This window comes from Corapipo altera, unplaced genomic scaffold (genome assembly GCF_003945725.1).
Source record: "Corapipo altera isolate COAL_440 unplaced genomic scaffold, ASM394572v1 113, whole genome shotgun sequence".
NCBI classification, from domain to species: Eukaryota; Metazoa; Chordata; class Aves; order Passeriformes; family Pipridae; genus Corapipo; species Corapipo altera.
The window spans coordinates 3,436,235-3,448,487 of NW_020884895.1; the positions used below are offsets into that span (position 1 = coordinate 3,436,235).

At 49.5% G+C, this 12,253-nt stretch overlaps 1 long non-coding RNA gene across 1 annotated transcript in view; it reads right to left on the bottom strand.

Annotated features, from left to right (window-relative positions):
* Positions 1-927: 927 nt before the first annotated feature.
* Positions 928-12,253, bottom strand: part of LOC113949309 — a 25,084-nt gene continuing 13,758 nt past the window's right edge. Inside the window, exon 2 of the long non-coding RNA XR_003528409.1 lies at positions 928-2,050. This is a non-coding gene — a long non-coding RNA (uncharacterized LOC113949309). The remainder of the gene's footprint in view (positions 2,051-12,253) is intronic.

A 12,253-nucleotide genomic window follows, 5' to 3' on the forward strand; every position in this document is an offset into this window, starting at 1 on the left:
GACTTCAGATGCTGGGTCACCTTCAGATGGGAGGAAAGCCATGGTTTTTGGCAGTGGTTCCCAGAATTAAAGTGCAAGCCTGGCTGTCACCCCCCACAGCAAGGGCGATAGGGTGAGCATGGGGGATGCAACTGAGCTTTACCCTGCTTTGGACCAGCAGCAGTTGTCCAATGATTCAGGAGCAGCCTGGCAACAAGTTTTAACCCCAATTGCCCCAGAATTTATATGCACAAGCATAGGATGAGGAAAGGGTGGTTTTAGCAAGGAGGACCTCCCCTGCCCAGCATCCCAGGGCATCCCATGGGTGTCAGCACAGCATCACACTCCCTGCCAGGCCAGGATGGCTCCTTGCACTGGGCTGGCGTCTCCGTGGCCGCTGCAGAGACCAGACTCGGCAGGACCCTTCTGGTTGGATCAACATCTAATGGCCACAGCTGGGGGGAACAGCCGAGCCGGGGATGAAGGGGTGAAAGGGCAACGACTGATTCACAAACCACCCAGTCACCAGAACAAAATTCTCCTTCTAACAAGGCATGGAGCAAACAAATTATCTTTGTTGTTAGGAAATCTGTAAGCACTTATGGTTATAATTACCATCTGTGGTTTTGCCATTCAGGTAAAGTAGCAGCAGCAGCTCTGATATGGGTTAGGCTCAGCCCTGCGAGCTGCTAATCAAAACCAACCCCTTTGCCTTCAGGTTGAAGATGATGTCAAACTTGATTGAACGTCCACCTTTGATGGCTTTACCTGAGACCTAGCAACATCTGTGTCCTACTCACAGTAGCTCTGAAAGGTAATATGTGTGGAAAAGTGAAGCTGCCTGCCATCCAAGCAGTGAGCTCCAACCGAAACATCACAGCTTCAGGAATCAATAAAACACAATCGAAAAAAAATAGAAAAAAAAAGTGTAAACAACAGAGACCAAAGCCCAAAGAACTGGTCAGAAGATTTATATGCAGCTTAGTTCAAATTTCTGTAATCTATTTAAATTAATAGCCACGTCCCATGCTAAATTGCTTCCAGAGACCAACAGCTTCCAGGTTATTTCATTCTTTGCAAGGGAAGCACAGAGGGGGACCTTGCCGTGGGCTTAAATACGTGGTGCAACTCATCCTTTGAGGGGTGAAGTCCAGATGTGGAAGGAACCTGGACATGGCAGTGAGCTGGATAGGTCCCCCTTAACTGCTGCCCAGCACCTCCCTGCAGAGAAGTGCACTGGGAAGCAGGTTTGGTGTTGCTGTACCCTACTATTTGATGCTCTCATTTGGAGTGGGGGCAGGAGCATCCTTCCATGCTCAGTGCCCATCTGTGCTGTGCCCAGCTGAGCACAGCAGACAGCAGCACGAGGGAGCCCAGTCTCCATCAAGGAGGTTGTCCTCACCATGCCACATCCTCCAAAGCTATTTGGGCTTGCCCAACATTTTCCATTTTAAGAGCTTCCCTCAATTCCTTATAACTGTGCCAGCATTTAGCTGGAGTTTTCAAAAATAAGAAAATCCCCCGGAGCTGGGGGCACAACCTGGGCCAGGAAGATTTCAGCCAATGTGCCGAATGAGGTTCTGGTAAACAAAAATGGCCAAATCAAGAAATTTTTGCAGCCACTTCAAGGAGAAGTTTGAATGCCTCTGCATTTGTGGTGGAGAGCTGAATTCCCCTTGGGTGCTACAGTAATTTTCCCAGCGATAATTCTTCCAAGTTGTGCAATATTTTGAGCTTCTGAAACTCCTGGGTCACCCATGCTGAATGAGGAGCTTGCCTTTGCTGACTGACAACTCAGAGGATTTATCCAAGCCCCAACTGCAACTGCCAGGAGAACAGAGCTCTCTCTGTCCTTTGCACCTTGCAGCAGACGAGGTGACTCACATTGCATGTGCAAACTCTTTCAATTCCGGGAAAGGAGAGAAGAGAGAAGAAAATTGCACAAAGGAAAGGGAAAGGGAGGAACGTGCCAAAATTCAGCCTGAGGAGGGCTGGGACTTGGCAGGGGCAGGAATAGTGCCACAGAAGTTCCATAGAAGTTCTTGGGCTGGATCATGGGATCCTCAGTCTCCTGCAATGAGAAGGCAAGGCCATTTGTCAAGTACCACCTCTTATTGGTGCTAGGCAGAAACACTTAAATCCCTGTGGGTGAAATTCCTGATGTCAATGCCTACAATTTTCTTGAAATGGAATAGCATCAGACTACCTAGACTGGAAGCTGCACCCAGCTTTCACCCCTTGTCTGTAAGCTCCCAGGAAGGAAGGTGCTCGCAAAAAAAAAAAATAAAATCAGAAAGGTGAGAGTCTCCTCCTCCCTCTCTCCATCACACACTTGGTATCTCAACACAAAACCCCACCTAAGAAGTTTGATTTTAACTCATTCTCTCTACCAGATACCACCTCTGGCAGAAACCAAGCCCTGGGAATGAGAGCCCCAAAAGCTGAAAGCAGGAAAATCTCCTGGAAACCATTACACAACCCAGCACTGTTGCGACATGTCTGAGGTGTAATAAACAAGGTGCTCGACATACCAGCAATACCATCGCTCTGCCCTGCGTCACTGCCACCCACTTGCAGGAGACTTTTGTCTGTCCCCAAACCTCTTTTGAGCCTCAAGGGCCAGATTGAAATCCTACCCAGTATTATCCTGGTCACCCAGCCCCAAGGAACCACCATCCTGGAGGGAGGTAACATCCCTGGGAAAATGGTGTTGCATGGATTTGGTGTTGCTGTTCTTCCAGGTGAGACGTCTTCTGAGGTTTCACTGATACCATTTCTATCTGTAAGCACAGTAACTGCTCTTATTGTGAGTGGTAAAAGACCCTTCCCTGCACCTTACCTGCTTCGTGGAGTGCAGAGCTATGCACAGTGCCTGCAAAACCCTCCATCCAACAGCATCCCTCTCCATACACCTGGGATCCAGCACAAGTACGGAACCTCTTACCAAGGATGGAGAGGTTACCCCCCTCCCAGGGCACCTGTTCTGTATAAACCATGTCCCACAGATTACCATCTGAGGGCAATATTTTAACCACAAACTATTACTGTTTACCCGTTACAGAGGCAGGCAGGTGCAGGAGGCACTTTACACTGAGTCATGGCCGTGTGAGTTATGGCCGAGGGGATCAAGGCACTCAGTGGCACTGAGAGCTGCCATTACTCTTCCCTTCGGTGTTACCTGGAGACGTCCTGAGGAGAACCCCCTCAGTTTGTCCGTGACTCTCCACAGCTTTTTAACAAGCCCTTTCCCTAAGCACAGCTGCTCCTCCTGCTTCTCCCTGGCAGCTCCCAGAAAGGAGCCCTTCAGCCCCAGCCTTTCCCCAGATTCAGCGATGCTGATCACAGGTGTCCCCCAGGAGGGCTCAGCTCCCTCTGTCTCCAAGGAACAGGCAGCTGACAGGCAGAAGCCTGACAGATTCGCAGTCCTCATTTAGGCACCACTATCCCTGGGGGTGGGGGATGCTGCAAATGCCCCAAACTGAATGCCGCCTCAGCAGGTGGCCACTGTCCCCCCATGCCAGGCTGAGGAGAAAAGCAGCCTTTGATCACCTTGGCTAAGGTGATGCAAGGTACACAGATGCAAGGTACACTTTGGCACCCCGGCTCATTGCTGTTACCAGTTCACTGGGGGAAGGGAGGTTTTGGGGACAGTCTGATGGATGAGTAGAGAGCATGGTCTGGCAGCCAGCCTTGTGCTGGTCAGCATCACACTTCCTCTTCCACAGCCCACTGGCAAATTTCTTCCTGGAAATATTTGTAAAATGTAGGCAACTCTTTTAATAACTCCCACATGACATGCTTTTGAAAAAACCAAAAACCAAAAAAGGCAACGGAGTGTCAATGTTTCCTTCAAACTAATATCATGCTAATGCCAAGCACAGTGAGTGGTGGAAGAAGGTGGATTTACAGCAGATGCAGAAGGTGAAGTGCTGAACCCCCTGGGGTTTTGTTCCAGCTCTGCTGCAGACCCACCTGTGCTGGAGGAGACATCTGTGCTTGTATTCCCACCATCTCATGCCTCAGTTTCCCCAATGAACACAGGAGAAGGGAGGCCAGGAAGTGTATTCCTACCCACCAAGATATTCTGGAGATATGAGTGAGAAAAGAGCACATCATTGATGAACTACCCAGGCAAGCCCAAGCTGCTGCTCTGCTGGCAGCAAGGTGACTGGGAGAGAACAGCCCTGCCATGCACAGGGACTGTGCTCCATCAGGATCGGATGCCTGGCAGTGGGGATGGTAGAGGCTGCAGAAAGCATCTCAAGGGATAATTCCTAGTGCCTGCACCTAGCCAGGGAATGAGCAAGAGGAGATGCTTCAGTCTCCTTTATCAGCCTAGAGAATGGCATGAGCAGTAGGGTCCCAGTCACGGCTTCCCCAGTCCCATTTCTGCCAATTCTCCTGCAGCAGCCCCAGGAGGATCAGCTCTGCCTGGCACTCACCCAACCCATGCAGCATCCCTCCCTGCCCTGGAGGAGAGAGGTGAAGGGGGAGGATGACACTCTGCCCTGTCATCCCGAGAGGCTTAGACCCTAGAATAGAATAGAATAGAATAGAATAGAATAGAATAGAAGTATCTTGAGTTGGAAGGGACCCACAAGTATCATCAAGTCCAGCCCCTGGCCCTATACAGGACAACCCCAAACCCTCTCCACTGAGTAACGCAGGGGATAAGATTCAGTCCCCAAAAAATCCCCTTCAGGGAGCAATCAGAAAAAGGCTTAAATACTCTGAAAGACCCTCTCCGTGCCAGAGAGCACCTCCTGCTCTGCTCAGTCTCCCACACCAGGTGTCAAAAATCCCACACTGCAAACATCACCGTCCCTTTTCCCCCTTGAGGCTTTTCACACCACGTGCCTCCCTCCACATTATCACACTGGCACGAGCCACTTCACCCTGTTTGCTAAAAGCATCCAAATGGGAGGTCGGTGCAGCCAACAGCTCCAGGATGGAGCAAGATAGACTCACATCTTCCACACCACTGGTTTCCCAGCTTTCACAGGGTTGTGACCGTGCAGCTCCACAATGGCATTCACTGGCACAGGGAGCATTTACTGAGGGTAATGCTGGGGCTCTGCTGGGCTTCCAGACACCAAGATCTGCATGTCTGACAATTCACATTCAGGAATGCTCATATATTGATATTTCCAATATTTGGGTACTGTAAAGCAAACGCAACTGATGTGGAGTCATTAATATGTAATAAGTGCAACTCCACTGTGGTGCTTTGACAGCCGCAGTTTTTCATAAGAGAATGACTCTTCTGAACACATTTTAAACCCAAACAAGCTTTTTCTTGGCAGCTGCTAGGAACTTGGTTTTTAGGAGGTTTCACTGGCTCAGAAGATTCTAGGGATGCCTTTGCCAGGAAGCCATCTACCTTTAAACCTCTACAAAGGTATAAGCAAGTCCCACAGGGCTGTGGGGGCATAACCAGGATGGCAGCAGCATGATGGGGGACGTAGGTGGGTGAGCTTGGTTGGGGAAGTTCACCCCACAGCCCGTCATGTGGGCTGGTAGCCTAGCAAAAAGGGGTCCTGCAGCCCTAACCCAAATGGGTGGCACTGCCCTCTGGCCTGGGATCGGGTGGAATTTTGCTTGGGATGCTGTTGCAGAGGTGGATTTTTATTCCTTGGTTGTTTTTTCTTTAATTCCATAGCCCTGGTTTCAGTCTGTGGGCTGACACCGGCTTTCAGCGCAGACATCAGGCAGCGCAGCTCTTCCTGCATCAGCTCACACCTGCTTCGTAAAGCTGCTCTCCATCCAACACACACAGCCTGTTTGCAAGCTACGCGTATGTTTGCATAACCTCGGGTTTTTTTGGCCGGAAACCAGGCTTTTGGGAGGATTTCTCAGGCTTTCAAAACCCATCATGGTGCTGGGGCCGTGAGTATGTGTGCTCTAACCACACAACGTGATGGGCAGGAGGAAGGAGCGGCGGCCGCGGGAGGGAAAGACGGGTCTGTCCAAGCTGCAAAAGCGGACTTTTTGGGATCACACCTTGCTTTTTTTTCTTTCCTCGGAGATATTTTCTTTCAAATATCATAAAAAGGTATTGGATATTCTTTCAAGGATGCCCAGGAGAGTGAGCAGAAGGGAAACCAGCCTGCAGCATGGCTCTGTGGATAACTGATTGCTTTGCTCATTTTGGTCTGACCCAGAACAAATATGTTTCATTTTTCCAATGAGGTGGTAAAAAAAATACAGTCCCCTTATTTCTAGTTTACTTAGAGCTGGATTTTTTTTTTTAATTCTCTTCTTAATGCAGGGCAATTTCAGAACAAAAAGCCAAAAGAGGGACTTGAAAAATCACTTTTCAGGGTTTTCTTATTCTTGTCAATACAATTTGTCCCGCTCAGACTGATTTCACAAACCCTTTCAATCACCTTGAAACACCTTTTTTGTGGCCCTTTCACTGCTCACCACAGTCACCCTGTCCAGGTGCAGTCCCCAGTGCCCCCAGCCAGGATGGGACAGCACTTTAGCACCAGCAGCTCCCAAGCAGGATATGGCCAGCAGTGTGGTGTTCCCCTCTGCGCTGGGATCGTGCTGGCTGCTCGGCTCGGTGCCGTTTCCCCAGCCAAAGACGCTTCAGACTAAAGCTGAGATGCGGTTTGCCAAAATATTTGACAACACGAAACGCTGCCTGGCCGGGTACCAAAAGCCCCATTTAAAAAGTGAAATTCGGCATGCTCCAGCCCCAGGAGCCGTTCCCACGCAGTCGGGGAGGGCAATGGCAGCGCCTGGGGGTGGGGATGAGGTAGAGAGCCCATCGCCTCCCCATTTTCACCGTGCTGGAGCATGAGCATCCCCGTCGGTCCCAGAGCTGTGGGAGACAGGCTGCACCTCTCCTGCCCAGATGGCTGGGCTGAGGTGCACCCAGGCACCCTCTGGCAGGGCACAGAGAGCTCTCCTGAGATGGGTCATGGCTCTGGGGCAGCCTGCCCTCCTCCAGCATGGATTCCCGCCGCAAACCCACCCCGACACAGCTTCCAGGTCCCACTGGCTCCAGCACAGCCTGCAGCTGAGATGCCAGCCTGGGTGAATGAGCCCTTGCTGAATGCCAATGTTTCCCTCCACCCGCAGGTGGCTCAGGGGGACTGTGCCAGGCTGTCAAATGGTCCTGGCACTGCACTGTTTGCTGGTCCCCATTTGGGAGCTGTGAGCCATATGCCCTCCTTGCTGCAGCTTTTGTGGGACTCCCACCTGCCAAAAGCGATGGCTTGGGCGAGAAGAAGAGCACAGCAGGCAGTAAGGCTGCCATGGGGCAGAAAAACCCCCTCATGTCACTAAAAAAGGTAGAAGCTGCTCAAAGTTCCTGTGGCAGCACGACAGGATGAAGGCCAGGGCACACACACTGCTTCTTTCCTTTGTAATCCAGTCAGGATTTAATGCTGGGTAAATCTGTCGCATGGACCTCATCTTTTTCCCCGCACTGTAAAGTGCTGAGCACACATCAGGGTACTGTAAAACTAACTCATAATAAGAAATAAGGTCTTCCAGGATGAAAAACTAATGCATTATCCTCAGCACAGGGAGAGGTAAGCAGTATATTCGGGAGGCATCCCTGTCTTACGTGTGCTTTCTCCTCCTGCCCTCGCTGTGCCAGGTGTTGGGAACACCTTGGGTGCTCACTCACCTCTGTCCAGGCTGTTGTCCCTCCATCACAGCACTCACAGGATGCCTAGAGCTGCAGCAGCTGCACAGGAAGATGCTGCCCATTGCCCTCCACTTCCCCCAGCCCCCACTCGGAATGGCCAGTGTTGGTTTGACTCCAAACCAAACGCTCCAGCCTTTATTTGCATCACTTCATCTCTGTGCCAGAGAGAGAACAACAAAATTAAAGAGCAAAGCACCGCAGTAAATACAAATCTGAAAGCAGTGAGCAGCATCCCCGGCAGCAGTAACACATGTCCAAGAACTCCAAATCCCAGCGTAGAAAGATGGCGCTTCTGGAAAGAGGTAGCAGAAAAGAGGAAAGTCTTCTCCGAGATCCCTGAAGCATAAATCCCTGATTTGAGCTATGAAGTAGAGCATTAAGATGGAAAAAAAAAAAAAAAAATCCCAACTCTTTGCCAGTATGCTGATGTTCATGAAAAGAATAAATATCTGGAAGGAGAGTAGCTGTTATTGCTGGAATAACACAATCACAAAGGAACACACCGCAGTGAATTACACTGGAACTAAGAGGGATGGACGCTCGCTCTGTACTCAATTAGGCACAGCTCTGAGGCAGGGAAACACACATTTTTCTAGAAATATTGTGCTTCTCCACAGCACAGAAACCACCTCCTGGATGGCAGAATAAAGTTAAAAAAAAAAAAAAAGAATAAAGGGAACAGAAATCTGCAGTATCATAACAGAAATCACAGATCAATGTGTTTGCCCTAGGAAATGAACAGATACACATCAGGACTTGGCAGCTAAAGGAGTCTCCCAAGCAAAGCAGAAACAGCTCAAAAGAGAAGGAACAAAACTGAGAGGGAGAGAAAGGGAAGAGGGAGCGGGCTCTGGAGCAGACACCATCAATCTGCACATGTGGAGAAGGAGTCAGCAGCAGTACCTGCCTCCCGACCAGCAAAAGCTGTACATGCAAAGAGGGAGGACAAACAGCTCTGAGAAAATACAGATTACTTGCTTCCAAGGACTTTTTCTTGCCAAAATTTACAGGCCTGCAGTTCTCAGTTAATAGATGGAGCTCCCCTTAGAGCTTCTAATGGAAGAGGCTGAAATGAAAACCACCCGCTCCCCGAGGGAGAGGGGGGTCAGATCCAACCGCCTGCGCGAATGTGTTCTGCATCATCTCTGCCGGGACAGACCCCTGGACACCTCATCACATGCCCTGAGATAACGAGCTATGTGGAAGTGGGAATGTGGATTTTTAAATTAAAAAGAAGAAGAAACCGCCTAGCACAAAGAGATCATCATCAGAGGAAAATCCCAGTCTCCTGGCGTGCCTCAGACATGTGGGGCTTTGCTTCTTCCCTCCAGGACACCTCCAGCCTGACCACTGGTGAATACCATGGGATTTCTGTGCCTCATCTGCCTGTGGGGTGGAGAGCTTAAATCCATTAAAACTGTGCAGATTTTAGCCTTCCAGCTCCGCTCCCCAGCAAAGAGTCACTCACGTTTCACTTTGGTTCTGGTTGATACAAGGTGGGAAAAGGAGGGCAGAGCACTCAGCTCCTGGGCACCTTCTCTGCGATGATGCTGCCCCAGGTGGGCAAGGGGACTTGGGGACAGTGGCCAGCAAGTTCTGTGCTGGCTGCAGCCATCTGGAAGAGGCAACCACCACTCGTACCCAGACAGCCACTACTCCAAACATACCGTAATCAATAACTCTGCCCTGACAGAGATGCACTCCCAGACCTGCACGGGTTGGCAGGCAGCAAATGACACAATGGTAAAAAGAGGGACCCCAACAGCTATTAAACACAATAGGCAGCAAACGCCTCCATCGATATTCTGGACACACAACCTAACTCTCACCATAAATCACTCCCGATAACACTGAGAACACAACCTTTGCAGAACTGGCAAGGTGTCACACAGCTCCACGGGCAATGTTAAATGCAAACTGTTAACGGGATGACATATTTGCAGTTTGCCTGCATATGCCCTGCGTTGTCAGCCTGTTCCCAAACATACAAGGCAGGATGCATTGGAGTCCTGGCACCAATCAGGGCACTGATGGATCCAAAGTGGTAATGGAAAAGTGAAGTGCCATGGAGGATTGAGGAGACTGGAAGCAGAGCAAAACCCAACTGGCCCAACATCCAGGCTGTAACACCAGCTTAAAAAGGCTGCAAACAGGGTGTGAAGGGACTGACCCTGCCCCTAGCATGTTCTCTGTTTGCACGTTCAGACCCTCTGTCCTCTACAGACCTTTTAACCCCTGCAGCCACTTCTCTCCCCCGGCAGCCCATGGGCAGCCAAGCAGGAGACAGGAAGGGGACCAGGAGAGAGTGACCCCCACACTCAGCTCCTGGGGAACAAGGTGACCATAACAGTGATTCATCTGACAGGCCAAAGGCAGGTGAGTGAGCTCCCATTTAATCAGGAATATACAGTGAGGTGCCGCCAGGAAAGACTGAGTGTAACCCAGGAGCGAAAACAGCACTCAAGACACAAGGGCACACTGTGGAGGAGAAAGGCACATGCAGCCATATATGTAGTATGGAGCATGCATATTTAGTGTATTTGCTTGGCAGATGGAATAATTTTGTTAACAGACTATTTAAATTCCTGAGGGGGTACCTGTAACTATTAGAAATTGATTTTATGAGCCTGTTATACAAACATTACTCTTCAAGGTCTAAAGCATATTGAAATTCTTCCTGTTCTCTCTCAAACAGATGGTGCTAGGAATTTTTCTGAACCTACTCGTATCCATAAATACTACCCGCCAATCCCTCTTGCAAGACAGAAACGATCCTAATTAGAATGGTAAGCCCTCACCATCTTTTCCTCATCACACAGTTACTATAAAATGCTCCAGAATAGGATAGTTTTGGCAAACCCCTCCCCAGGCAGCGGCCGTGAGTACTCCCCTATGTTTGTCATGATAGACAGAACAAAAAGGGCCTCGGTGCCTGGAAACAAGGCAGAGAGAGTGCGTGGGATAGTGACAGAAGTAGGCAGTGTCATCCTGGGCTGAGGATAACAGAGGGCTAGAGCTGGATAGGGTTGGGGATGCAATGCCAGCAGGATCACACCTCCAACCCCAGGTTCAGCAACACATTAAGATCTTCAGAGTACACCAAGGAATTGCAGAGAAATCAATGTAGAGGGTGATATTCCTCTACAACAGATAAAAGGGCTGGAAGGATTGATTTTTTTAAGGAAAAATTAAAAGAGCTCAATCTGCCAAGCTTGACTAGGCACCAGCCAGGAGCAGGCATTGGGGTGGGAGAGCCCGATGTGGAGCCTTAGGTGTCCAGGGTATTTACACACCCTCAGGAGCTGCTTTCCAGGACATTATGAGCCAAAGTGAGGGGGTCAGAGGCAGGTTAGCGGTGTAAATACAGCCCTGAGCTCCTCCAGGTACCACCCACTGGTATCTGTGGCCGTCTCAGCGGGTGTTCAACCAGAAATGAAATTTTGCTCACTGAGATATCTTTCAGGCCTGGCAACAGATTCATTTAATCAAGCAGCCAGATTTGTTGCAGGATGAAATTAATTTTGTTCTGGGTAGGAGTGGAGGTAGTTGAGGGAGATGAGGGCTCCTATTCAGGGGAGAGAAACAATACTTGGTGTGATAAGGTGCCTGGCCTCGCAGTGTGAATAGCAAACTGCAGCTCAGATAGGCCACCGGATATTTTTTTTTTTTTACTATACTGCCATTCATGAACAACCCTGAGCTCAAATACTGACATAAAGAGCATTCACTGAATGGAAAAAAATCATTAAAAATTGTGGTCTCTTCCTGGACAACTCAGCAACAGAAAGTGCCAGCTACATTTGTTGAATAAATTGCTTGCAGGGAATAGTTTTTACTAGATCTAAATGGGATGAAATTAAGCATAGAGGAATGAGTGCCAAGTACCACAAAACTGTTCCTGGGTGTGAGAGGTACAAGGCAGGGAGCAGGCTCTCCAGGCAGATCTCAACAAAAAGCCTTGTCCAGACCCCTGATAGCCCCCTCCACTGGGTAACCCTCAGATTTGGGGCTGTTTGGTCTGAATTTGGCATTTCCGTGTCTCATCAGCAGAGGGCAGGGGCTGGCCACCGAGTCAGGGACTGGGCCACGGCTGGACAAGTGGGCATGAGATTTCGGGGGTCCCTGCCCCCCAGCAGCCTGGAAGCAGGTTTATCCAGATATCTTCCTGCCAGTCCCAGTCCAATGAGGAGATTACAGTGGACTGCTGAGATTTCAGAAGATTGGGCATCTCAGGTGCATGGGAGAGGAACAGAGATTGCAGGAATAAGTCCACCCTTTCTCCTCTGGTTCCTCTGCTGCTCAGCTGCAGTAGCTGTCCCCAGGCTCCCATTCTCAGTTCAACCTCAGCGTTCCCAGGCTATTTCCTTCCTTGAGACCCAGGATTGCCCCAAGAAACAACCATGGCCCCAAGAGCAGAGTCTGGCCTAAAACCAGCATCAGGTAATGCTTTCCACCCAGCTATTTGATAGGACTTCAGGGAAGGGAAGAAGGAAAAGAAAAAAGAAAAGAAAAGAAAAGAAAAGAAAAGAAAAGAAAAGAAAAGAAAAGAAAAGAAAAGAAAAGAAAAGAAAAGAAAAGAAAAGAAAAGAAAAGAAAAGAAAAGAAAAGAAAAGA